We start from the raw sequence: 12,386 nt of genomic DNA on the forward strand, positions 1-12,386 counted from the left end.
TTTTATGTTGCTTTTGTCATTACAAATAATGCTCTGGTGCCTGCTACTCTGTTTCCCAGGTGATACAGAAAGGAAATAATACCAGTTGCTTTGCAAGTTCTACAAAAATCTGCACAAAAGGAAAAAAGGCAGAAATGAGCTATAGCACTATCCTGAGCACAGGCTTGCATAGAAGGTCATGAAATCGTGGCTTGAGGGCAGGTGAGAGGAAATACTCCCCAAACTAGTCCCATAGACAGCTTAGTCACCCTTGGATATCAAAGAAAAAAAAAGAGGAAGCCTAAGGGACAAGGATCAATCTATTAGTATATCCAATAATTTTTGGCTAGGAAATCAATTAAAACTCTCCCATCACCACACAGCACAAACTCTGGAAGCATCATGTCTACTTAGAAACAGTCAGAGGATATTTGAATATGTTCTTATAATATAATATCCCTTTAATATCTGTGCATATTGACCAGTTTAAAACTGAAAAGGGTGTTAAAAATGTACTTTTGTATAAAGCAAAAATTTAAATGAACTATTAAATTATTTAAAATGTCATTATTATTGATGACCATTTTATTCCTTATTAGTGTAGGGAAATATTTTTATCATAATAGATAAAACATATGTATAAAGAAAAAGAGTGCTCAGATGATATCTGAGCAATTTTGGACAGAAAATTAACTGGCATAAATACAAAGCCACCAATCACCTTGCAAGAAATACAAGGGAATGATTCACTTATATGTGAACACTTTAATGATTCAAAGGAGCAAAGAAAGAACTTTTGTTTGAGGATATGAGATGGGAAGTTAGATCTTGTTAAGGATTTGTGGACCACAGGGCAGGATGATTTCTCAGATCATTTGAATATAATTGCTGTACCACTTTTCTGAGTAAAACTAAAAAGATTCAGAAACAGAGAGATACAGAGACCAATACTGAGAGAAGTCATATAAGCATTTTAAGACTGATGTATACTTTTAAAATCACTTGATTTCATGGGGGAAATTTGAGGAATTATTATCTTTGAAGTTACAAGTCAGTGAATAAGAATCATAGCTTTGATTAAAGCTATTGAAAGATATATTAATCATAAAGGTAGGAGAGAAGACTGATGCTGGATTGGCAATTGGCAAAAGAGAAAGAAACAGCAGGAGGCTAAAAGCATTTCTTAGAGATGCTTGAAAATATCAATAACAAAAGAAGTTAACTGACTGTTAATTGCTGTTAATTCTCTATTGGTTGAATAAAGACTTCATTTTAATCTATTGCCTTTAAGCACTATTTAAAGTTTATGAGAAGTAAAATTATTCAGAAGTGTATAATGCTTGAGACCAGCCAAGATGATGGATGAAGAAGTCCAACCCAAATCCCACAATCATTCCAGTAAAGATCTAAGAAAAGCACCAGGTCAAATAGTGACCAGGCATATAATCAAGGTATGCATACAGAAATCTACCAACAAGAAGGGATGGGAGAAGTGGATTTCCCTAGACCCTGAACTTCATTTGATCTGGACAAAGGAGGGTAGAAAGCATACATGTACAACTGGGCTTGAAGAGGTCATTATAGAGATTCATCAAAATCCACAGGGAAAGAAAAAGAAATAGGGAAAGGGAAAAGGAGAAAGAAGAGAGAAAAGGGGAAGATGGATTGAAGGAAGAATTGGTCATAAGCAAAACAAACTATGTTCATTAGGGGGAAGAATTGTGAAGAGGGATTTAAGAAGAAAGAAAAGACAAGTAGCTATGATTGGGGGTCTAAGTAAGAGGAATAAAAGAGGAGCAAGTGAGTCAAAGCTAATTCCTTCAAGCATAGAACACAGAACAAGTATAGAACATAGAACATAAGTACTCGCTTGTCCCATGACCATCTTCTTTGTAAAGAGAAGGAACGAGAAATGTAAGAGTAGACAGAGATATTAGCAATTACCAGGTATACCTATAAATGTGAATGAAATGAACTCATCCATACAGCAGAAGAGCATGGTCAGTTAAAAAACAGAATCCAACAATATGTTGACAAGAAATACACTTGAGACATGAAGATTCACACATGGTTTAATTAAGGCGTGACAGCCAAATCTATTATGCTTCAGCTAAACTCAGAACTATATATTACTCTTTTTGATTCCCTCTGATTTGAGAGAGAAAAACAAAAAAAAGGGAAGTATGGTATTGCTGTTGCTTTACTAGGTAAGAAAGAATTGATTAGGTTAGTTTGCCTTGATTCAAGTCAATATTTCTGAGCTCTATCCTGATTGTTCAAGACAATGCGCTGCTAAGTGAAAAGGTGGCTACTATGGCTTGTACTCCCTAGAGATTGCCGGCCTGGTAAGCTTTGCAGTTCCATCATTTAAAGGACACTATTATTTAAGTTAAGACATAACACATTCTAAATACTTTTAAGGATGATTATAAGTTGAAATATTTTGCCGATACTCTCTTAGAATATAGAAGAGAGTGAGTAATAACAGGAAAGCAGCTGCAGCTAGCGGAGAAGTGATTTCATGTGATGCTAATATTCCTGAACAAAACAAGATGCCAAAACTTAAAGTCCAGATCTGTGACTTGCCCTGAGGTCATGGTATTTCTTTTATCATCTACGTTCCTGCCATCTTCCTGTGAGTGTGCGGTACTCTTCCCCAGCAATATTGACTTCCTTAATAGAAAAGCACTACCATTTTATTATATGTATCATGATATATTTTATCATTTGTGTATTTCCTTTAATATATGAATACCTGAGTTTTTTTCTTTCATTTTATTGCTAAGTATATGCTTATGTTTAAAATCTAAAAGTGCCATTGTGAGCTGATTTTTATAAACAGAAACATTTCATGGGAACTGAAGAGGTAGAGTAGTCTTGTAGCTTTTTCTTCTACAGAGTTACCCGTAGGACTGAGAAAATTTGGGCATAACCATGGCATGGTGGTGTATGTCTGGGAACCTAAACATGCCATTGGGAGAGCAGGTTGAATTGAGTAAGCTAAACCCAGAGAATGAACAGGGGTCTATATACTTGGGTAAAAGGTGATACATTATTACATTGGAGACAGAGAGGGACGCCATAACATTTGTGTTATATGATGAACTAGGGGATGAGATACAACAGGGGCATGTTCATCTTGAACACCCACAAGCAGTTGTACCCTAGACTTCCATGTATGGAATGCTGATTAAGCACAGTTGGAGGGAGAAGGGGGCATACAAAAATGTATCAGATTTTCTGAGGATTGTAAAAATGCAAAATCCTGAAATAAAGATGAAAAGCTTCAGGCATAGATTCAGCATAGGATCAGGAGTCACATGACCAGAAGATCAATCAGAGATCCAGGACCTTGAGTTCAGGAAATAGTTTCCCAGGAACTAAGCCCAGTGAGGAGCCAGCCCTGAGGATCAACCTGCCTGAGTCATTCAAGCTGTAAAACAACCTATATATATAGGTACTTCAGTTCTGGCTAGTTTCCCAGTAAAAATCCCTTGGTAAAAGCCAAATAATGTCACTTGGTTATCAGCAATATTGAGATGCTATCAAATGATCAAAAATAATACATTAGTTTCGGGGTTTAAGAGCGATGGGGTTTAAGAGCAATAGGTTTAGAGAAACTTCATAACCTGCATTCAGAGAACCCTGAGATGTGATGGAACAGTCAGTCTTGCTTTGGATATTCCTATATGGGATAGAAGAATGATCCTGGAGAATCTATGTGCTCATGGGCAGGACTCATTATGACCCTCCTGACCCAGTTCACTTGGTGGGACTGTGGATATGTATAGAAACTATTGAAAAGCTCTGACTTGGCCATTTCTTGAAGTGATGACAGATCCCAAGAAATGGGGTAACTAGGCTTTTATCTTAGTATATTATTGAGTCTCTTCCTATTTTTTTCCTTCAAGGAAATATATTGGGGATAAGATATTTTTCACCTCTCAATGGAAAGGCCTTCTAGATTAAAGTTATAATGGAAGAATAATTCACAGTAGGCTGATAATTTTTAATAGCTGCCCCTGTCAGTCATCTTTTCAAATCACATCATGGAGTCAACATACTCACAAGGGCAATTTTGGATGTAAAATTCAAATAGTGAAATGAATAATGATGATTAAGAAGATGATGATGATACGATGATTGCTAATGTGACACTTCACAGTTATCAATTATTTTACATGTTTTATCTTATCTGATCCCCATAGCAGCCCTGAGAAGCAGATAATATGCTTACTATTATTTCTATTTTATAATTGAACAAACTGAGGATCATTAAGGGAAAACCATTTGTCCAAAGTTGGGGTGTTCTGGAGCCAGCTAGAATTCACTTGCAAACCTACTGTTAAATTTTCCATGTGGGCATTTATAATTAGGGAATCAGCAAACAGTACAAATCAAGGTTTGACATTCTTTTGTTGATCAGCTAAATTTAAGAAAGTGATTGGGAAAAGATTAATATGCAGATTAAACTGAAAGTGAGTCTTGCCTTTTTCAGTTGTTAAACATTTACAAACATTCCTCTCTGAATCCAAAACCCTATAGTAAATAAGTGGTATAGCTAAGACTTGAACCCAAATCCTCTAATATTAGGGCCAATATTCTTTTCATTAGAAAGCCTACTGTCTTTCAAGTCTGGAGACAGTTCAAGAATTGCTCTTTTCACCCATTTCTGTAACTTCTGTGTATAAGAAAATGTTAGAAAATGCAGTGGGGAGAAAAAAAATCAAAGTAATAAGGATAAACCCAGGGGTAGATATATTATAGGTAGTCTTGAATTATTCAAACACAAAACAGATTTCTTCTTTCTTGTTCTAATCCTTTAGCTTCAGGATAGAGAAGAAATGAATAGGGGAAAATAAATTTCTTCTTTTCTTTTTGGATCTTAATTCAATCTAATGTTTACTTTATCCCTTGAAAACCTTCATAGGCCATCACTGCAGGGAATTTAGAAAACATTAGGAAGGCATATACAAATTACAGGGCAGCTAGGTGGTGCAGTGAATAAAGTACCCAGTCTAGAGTCAGAAAGACTAATACCCCTGAGTACAAATCTGGACTTAGACATACTAGCTGTGTGACCCTGAGTAAGTCACTTAATCTTCTTTGCCTTAGTTTCCTCATCTGTAAAATGGACTGAAGAAGGAAATGGCAAACCACTCTATTATCTCTGCTAAGAAAAACCCCAAATGAGGGCACAAAGAATCAGACTGAAAAGCATCTGAAGAAAATATAAATTCCACTTTCCTATAATCCTTATCCTTTCTGTCCATGGCTGCTACTGTATACTCTACTGTCACTTTCATTTAGCTATTGAACCTAAACTAACAGCAAGCCAGAGGATTGACACTTCATGGACCAGGCAGGGCAAAAATTTCAGTAGGGTTTCACATACAGGACTATTTCATTAGAATCTCTGGCTTATCTGGACTATGTGGGGAAAAGATACTGGTATGAAAGTTATGGGAAAATTAAAAGCTGGAAACGGTGACAAGATCTGTCTTAAAAAACACTTTTTTTCAAGCTGATTATACATTTCTTTTCCTCACACAGTCTATATTCCAGCCTGTCCTACTTGCTGTTGTCTATTATACTCCATCTCCCACCTATGTGTCTTCACATAAACCACACACACACACACACACACACACACACACACACACACACACACACACACACACACAGTACTATGCCTGAAATGCTCTCCATCCTTATTTAGTTCTCTTGGAACTGCTAACTCTCTTCAATACTTAGTTTAAATGTCACCTTAAAGAGGAGGCATTTCCTGATGACTCTGGTTATTAATGTCACTCCCTAGTCCACCCCATCCCATTGCATATTTATTTGCCTGGGCCAGGTTGTTTCTTCTGGTAGAATATAGGTTCCTGATGGAAAGAAACTATCTCTGTTTTTGTTTCTGTTTTCATGGTGTTAAGGAGAGTACTTTTACTTGATAAATGCTTGTTGAATATTTGTGTGATAAATTCCCTTAGGTCTCAGTTTCTTCATCCATATAAAATAAAGGTTTAGATTTAGCTGTCTATAAAAACAAAATTAAAATAAAAACCAAGGACAACTCTCTCTCTCTCTCCTCTCTCTCTCTCTCTCTCTCTCTCTCTCTCTCTCTCTCTCTCTCTCTCTCTGTAAGAGGAAACTTCCAACTCCAGATGTATGACCCCATGAATTAAGTTGGATTGAATTGAATGTCCAGAGAAGTAGGTGAGGGTAGGGTTTATGAACAGAGATGTGGAAGGCATCTTTACCACAGGCTGTGGCATTTGAAACCAATGGATTAGTGGTAGATGAAAGAGCCAGAATGGCAGCCTGAGGGGGCAATAGGGACAGAATGCAGTCACAGCAGGTAAAAGGAGAAATGAGAGATAGTTAAACAGGTTAAAAAGAAGCAGGAGTTAAAGGTAGAATCTTGGTGGTAATGATGGGATAGAAGGAGATAGATAGGAGGCAGAGAGAAAGAACAGAAGCTAGGACTTTAGTGACCCTGGAAGGTCCAGAGTGTACAAATTTCCATGCATTGTATCTAGATCCCTAAAGATCCAAAATAATCTATATCAGTTGTCTCCCAAATTATGGCCTGTGGCTTTTAGGGATCTAGTAACCACCTCTAGGTTATCAAGTTCCCAAGAAATATGGGATTTCTTGGGAAATCATCCCATTTCAGGACTGAGAAAACAAGTCATATCCCACCTAGCCTATCATAGATCTTGCCTCCAACATAAACACTGCCTTTATCCCCTCCGTTGTCAACCATCCACCATTTCTTTAGGTCTGGGAGGCTTTTACATTCAGAGGATGTTGTCTTCTTCCCCAAATATCTTTCCTTGAGAGTAGAAATTAGGAGTGCCAATAACACACTCAGGCAAGAGCCTTGTTCACATAATTCTTAGCAGCTGCTGTCACTTTCAACAAAACTAGGTCAAAACTTTACACATGTTACATTTGAGTCCACAACCTTATCAAAAGGAATGAGTCAGAAAGAAATATGATGGATACTGCCTATGACCTTGGTGACATACCAAAGCAAGAGGCAAATCGGGGTGGGGAATACATAATATTGTCATAAAATGTGAACATATGTCATTCCTGGGTTAGATTCTATAGCCTCTGTGGTCATTTTCAAAGCATAAATCCTATGCTTCCATGATAAATTCTATTCATTCTACTTGCTTTTGTGATCACATGGTAGATGTTTGAACCAACAAGGGTACAATTGTTAGAACTGAGAGAGGTACTTTCAAGGATTGAGGGTAGAGTTAAAATATATATTTAATATTTTAATATTTCATTTCATATTAAAATCCAGAACTTGGAAAAACAAGAGGTTAGATCTCATTTTGAAGCCCAACCATTTCACAGTCTATCATTCAGAAAAGAAAGCATTTCCAGGTTTGTTTATACAATGGGGCTAAAACTTTGAGAGTCCTCTAGTGGTCAAGAGGGATATTGCAAATCCTGAAACGTTGCTACGTGTGCATGACTGACCCAACAGGGAAGAATAGTTCTGGGTAGAGAACCATCAAATGGCCAACTCACTTGACAGGATATTGACATATGTGACAAAATACAAGCCAACATCCTCAAGAGAATACCACACATGTAAGTCACATGTATGTGTTTTTGTCATACAACTAAAATGGAAGCTGAAATCTAGAGTGACACATGCTATAGCAAAGATCAGATCATGAGCAGGAAGTATGTAAATTTCTATGAAAGAAAATAATTGGAAAAGTTAAGGAGAATTTCAGAGTTCCAGTACAAGTTCTGTCACTTTATGGCTTTAGGCAAGTCACTTCCTGGGTCACTTCCCTCATTTTTAGAGGGATTAGATAATCTCAAATCTAGTCCTTTATGATTTAGCACAGTGCCGGGCACATAGTGAGTACTTAATAAATGCTTGTTGACTTAACTACTCTCTGGCACACATCCTGAACAGTACTGACCAAACTTTTGCTCTCATTTGAAGAAATTTATTTATGAAAAGGGTAGGTGACCTTTCCCCTCTAAAGAGATGATTTTTGTTCAAAATCCAAATTCCTGAGAGTATCAACATGCCAACCAACCTTTGCAAATGTAATAATACAGGCAATATACCTTACAAATGAGCCTTGATAATAAAACCTAAATGTAAATCTAAACCTAAGTAAAACTTAAAAGTAATATAGTAAAGGGCACATTCATTATCATGAAAACTTTTTTTTTTCTTTTTTGGCAAAAAGCTTCTACTTTCCTAAAACCCAGATTTGGAAGGGACCTTCAAGATCATGCAGTCCAAAGCCTTCAATTTACATTTGAGGAAGCTGAAAACCACAGAGGGTGAGAGACTTGCCCAAGGTCACAGAGGTGGTGAATAGAAAAACTGGGATTTGAACCCAGGCATTCCGACTTCTAATCCAGTGTTCTTTCCACTACAGTACAGATCCCTTTCACCTCCTCCAACTTCTTAACCCCAAACCCCAAATTGGCATTACGGGAAGGTATACCATATGCAGCTTTGTGGCTTACTGTTTACTCTTACTTGACTAGACATTAGTCCATTCAACTAAAGCTCACACTAGCGTAGCAAGCACTGTGTCCCCTACCCCAGACTCTGGCAGCTCATAATTAGACCATTGAATCAATGGTTACATTCATATTTTCCTGCTCCTTCCAACCATATAAGGAAATTATAAGGATTCACAGAACATTCATGTACAGCAAGTTCTTAGAGCTCCTCAGAGTAAAGGAGTCACATTTGGATACACAAAACAAGGTACTATTGTTACAGTCTATATTTCTAAGGAACAGTGAAAAGCCATGTGAAAAAATCCACATCTACTGTCAGGTTTGCAAAGCCAAAAGGAAGTCATGCATTGCACAATTATCTAATCCTCAGCCTGTCTTTTAAAGCTCTCAGCAACATGGCTCCCACTTGCCTTCCCAGCATTTTATTTTGTTATTACTCCCCAACAAGCACTTCCCATTCTAGTCAAATTGGCCTGCTGGCTGTTACTCTTATGCAACATTCTTTTTTCCTATCTCTATACTTTTTAATAAGTAGTCTCCCAAGTCCCCATTGTACTCCCTCCTGATCTCTGCCTTACAAAATCCCTACTTTCCCCAAAACACAACTGAGGTGCCACCTACTGGACGCCTTTTCTGATCTCTTCTCTCCACAACCCTATCCCATCACCTTTCTTACTAAGACACTTTCCCTGTTGAAATAACTTGGTATATATTTTTTCATTTACTTACATGTTGTAGTCCTCCCAAGAGAGTGTAAACATCTAGATAGCCAGAACTAGTATCCTTTTTGTGTTTGTATCACTTTCACCTAGCACAATGAGTGCTATGAACTCGGTAAGGGACTAACAGGGGAAAAATGTTGAACTAAATTGTAGCCACTAACTGAATTAGTTAAATAATCCTTATTGCCTAACTGGATTGTTCTATATTCTTGGGATCAAGGTTCCAAGTATCTTCATAGATCTGGACTAAAGACTTATATGACATGCGCTGTCCATTTAAATTCAGTCAAGCCAAACAATTTTTGGCCACCCTTGTAATGCTAAACTTCAGCTACTTCAACTCAAAAATCCAACAAAGAAGGAACAAGGACAGAGGCTACATATGTATCTCTCCTGTATGATTTTCAAAGGACAAGAAATGTTCAGGACAAGAATATTGGGCCAATGCTAGGTAAAAGTTAGTTTTCTCTAAAGAAACATGCTGGGGCAGCTACATCTGCACATATTGATGCTGACCCAAGCAAGTTTCCTGCTTCCTACCTTTTTTTCTTATATGAGAACATAGCAGGAAGATGGTTTATTGTAGCAGGGCTTTACAGATCTCACGCTGAAAGTGCACTTCTTCTTTGTATGTGTTTTTGTGCACTCTTTCCCTTTTATTTGTTCCAAATCAGGACCTAGTCCTGAGGATTTAAGTCATTTTTGCCCAACAGATCTTTCCTGATTTTGATAAAAGAAAAAATACATTCTACACTATTCAGAATGACATGAATGTAGAAATTGCCTACTACCATTCAATCCTTATTATGGGATTTTAGTTGAGATTTAAAGGGAGCCAGGAAAGGCAGTAGGCAGAGAAAGTGCTCCAGGAATGGGGAGCAGCCACAAAAGATGTCCAGGGCTAAGAGATGGGAGTGTCTTGTTGCGCAAGGAAACCACTGTCATTAGATCAAAGAGTACATGGTGAGAAGTAAAGTATAATAATATTAGGAAGGGAGAAGGAGGAAGCAGGTTATTAAAGGCTTTGAATCCCAAACAGAGAATTTTTTGTATTTGAACATGGAGATGCTAGGGAGACACCAGAGTTTATTGAGTAGGAGAATAAAATGGTCAGACTTATACTTTAGGAAAATCACTTTAGTATCTGGAGGATGAATTAAAATGGAGAGAGACGAGACAACAAACTATTGGAATAATACCACTGTGAGGTGATGAGAGCTTGAACCCTGCAGGATGGCGGCAGTGTCAGAGGAGAGAAGGAGTTACATGTGAGAGATGCTGCAAAAGGAAAAATCATCAGCCTTGGGAACAGATTGTATGCAGTAGAGTGAGCCATAATGAGGAGGTGAGGATAACTCCTTGGTTGTGAACCAGATGAACTGGAAGGCTGGTGTTGCTTTCTACAATAACAAGAAAGGTGGGAGAGGAAGGCTTAATGAGAAAGACAATGAGTTTGGCTTTGGACATGTTGAGTTTAAAAATATCTAGTGGACATCTAAGATGTCTGCTGGACAGTTGGAGAAGTGAGAATGACAGTCAGCAGAGAAGTTGGATGGGACAGGTAGACTTGAGAATCATCAGCATAAAGATGGTAATTAAATACATGAGAACTGGTGAGATCACCAAGTAAATGGGTACAGAGGAAGAAGAGAAAAGAGATCAGAATCATCTGATAAACCTGTGGTTAGAGAGAATGAACTAGATGAAGATGCAGCAAAGGAGACTGAGAAAGAACAGTTGGATAAGTAGGAGGAGAACAAGGAGAGGGTGTTGTCCCAAAAACCTAGAGAGAAGGCAGTATCAAGGAGAAGGGAGTGGCCAACAGTGCTAAAAGCTGCAGTAGGGCAGGAGAGAACGAGGGCTGAAAAAAAGTTATTGGATTAGGACACTGAGATATCACTGCCGACTTTGGAGAGAGCCATTTTTGGTAGAACGACAAAGTCAGAAGAAGGATTATAAGGGTTAAGAAATGAGTGAAAGGAAAAGATAAGTGGAAACAACTATTATTGGTAACCTTTTCAAGGAGTTTCATCATGAAAGTCAGAAGAGGTATAGGATGATGGTTAGTAGGAATACAAAGATCAAAATGAGGGGTTTTTGAAAATGAATGTTTACATGTTTGCAGTCAGTAGGGGAAAAAGCCAGTAGATAGAAAGAGAGTAAAAATAAGAGAGTGAGGACAGACGGGGCAATCTGTTGGAGGAGATGGGATGGTATATGATCTCAGATAGAGGGATTAGCTGACCTTAAGAAAGAATGCGGCCATCTCATCATGCGAGACAAGGGCAGAGGAGGAAATAGTAACAGAAAACACATAAGGGATATGAAATGGGGAAGAAGGAAAAAGGGAGAGCTCATAGAGAAAGGCCTCAATTTTACTGTAAAATATGAGGCAAGGTTCTTAGCCGAGAGGGTGGGAGGAGAAGGAGTCATGGGGAGTTTGAGGAGGGATGAAAAAGTTTGAAAAAGCTGCTATGGAAAGTGGGATAGTGAGTTGATATGGAAGGTATAGAAGGATGGCTTAGTAGCTGTGATGGGAGCAGTTGACATTATGGAACATAGTGACCTCAGTCAGAATGGTTCCATGATTTTTCCCCGTTTCATTCAACAATATATGTGCAGGAGCAAAGGTAGCAAATGGTGGGAGTAATCCAATTTTGAAGCTTGGCAGGGCATAATTGGTGAAATAATAAAGGGGTTAGGAATTAAAGAGAAGAGGATAGTATAGAATTAAACAGGTTCACCAAAGGGTCAAAATGGAGAAAAGTTAATGGCAAGTGAAGGGGAAATGATCTGGAAAAGAATTAAAGGGTCAAGAGACTAGACATCATGGTACAGACAAAAAGTTTGGTTTTACAAGGGAAGACAGAGGCAGAAGTGAAAAACCAATAGACTATGATAGGATAAGAGATTTTGGGATTGTTTAATATGGTACATTTTGGGTGAAAACAAGATAAAGGGTATGACTATTTTTCTGTGTGACTGAATAGTTGAAAGAACAGGTCATTAGAAGTGAACAACTGAGTGGTTAGGGTTCTTGGGGAGTAAATATGTATGTTGAAGTCCAAGGGTGGGTAGGGAGATTTGGGGGAAATGTTTTATAAATTTAATGGTGTCAATCCACTACCCTCTAATTTGAGCTATAGCTCTGGGCTGACTCCTAAA

General features: G+C 37.9%; 1 long non-coding RNA gene across 1 annotated transcript in view; it reads right to left on the minus strand.

Annotated features, from left to right (window-relative positions):
* LOC140526461 (uncharacterized) overlaps nucleotides 1-9,341 on the minus strand; it is a 104,564-nt gene extending 95,223 nt beyond the window's left edge. The window contains exon 1 of the long non-coding RNA XR_011974382.1: nucleotides 9,229-9,341. This is a non-coding gene — a long non-coding RNA (uncharacterized lncRNA). The remainder of the gene's footprint in view (nucleotides 1-9,228) is intronic.
* Between the last annotated feature and the right edge of the window lie 3,045 nt (nucleotides 9,342-12,386).

Source organism: Notamacropus eugenii, chromosome 2, assembly GCF_028372415.1.
Source record: "Notamacropus eugenii isolate mMacEug1 chromosome 2, mMacEug1.pri_v2, whole genome shotgun sequence".
Lineage (NCBI taxonomy): Eukaryota > Metazoa > Chordata > Mammalia > Diprotodontia > Macropodidae > Notamacropus > Notamacropus eugenii.